This window comes from Penaeus monodon, chromosome 20 (genome assembly GCF_015228065.2).
Source record: "Penaeus monodon isolate SGIC_2016 chromosome 20, NSTDA_Pmon_1, whole genome shotgun sequence".
Classification (NCBI taxonomy): Eukaryota; Metazoa; Arthropoda; class Malacostraca; order Decapoda; family Penaeidae; genus Penaeus; species Penaeus monodon.
The window spans coordinates 29,692,365-29,692,695 of NC_051405.1; positions in this window are offsets into that span (position 1 = coordinate 29,692,365).

Below are 331 nucleotides of genomic sequence, written 5' to 3' on the forward strand. Positions count from 1 at the left end.
GGGGAGTGGAGAAAACAACACATACTCATAGCACAAGAACTTTGCATCATGCAGGCGCCTCCTTTATCAGTGCATGACCAGCCCTCATTGATTTCCGACGTGCATGACAAATTCATACTCTTCTCCTCACTTTCTTTCTCTCTTTCTGTATGCATGACATTCCCGATGGCTGCGAAGAAACTGTACTTGATGAAACGATGATTCTAAAGGTCAAAAGGATTTCCATTCGTCATCTTTTAGTGGAGATACGGAGTGTAAAATTACATATGGATTCTCTTCGTCTTTTCTCTCTCTTCCTGATAAAACTGGTGATAGTGATGGGATATGACAG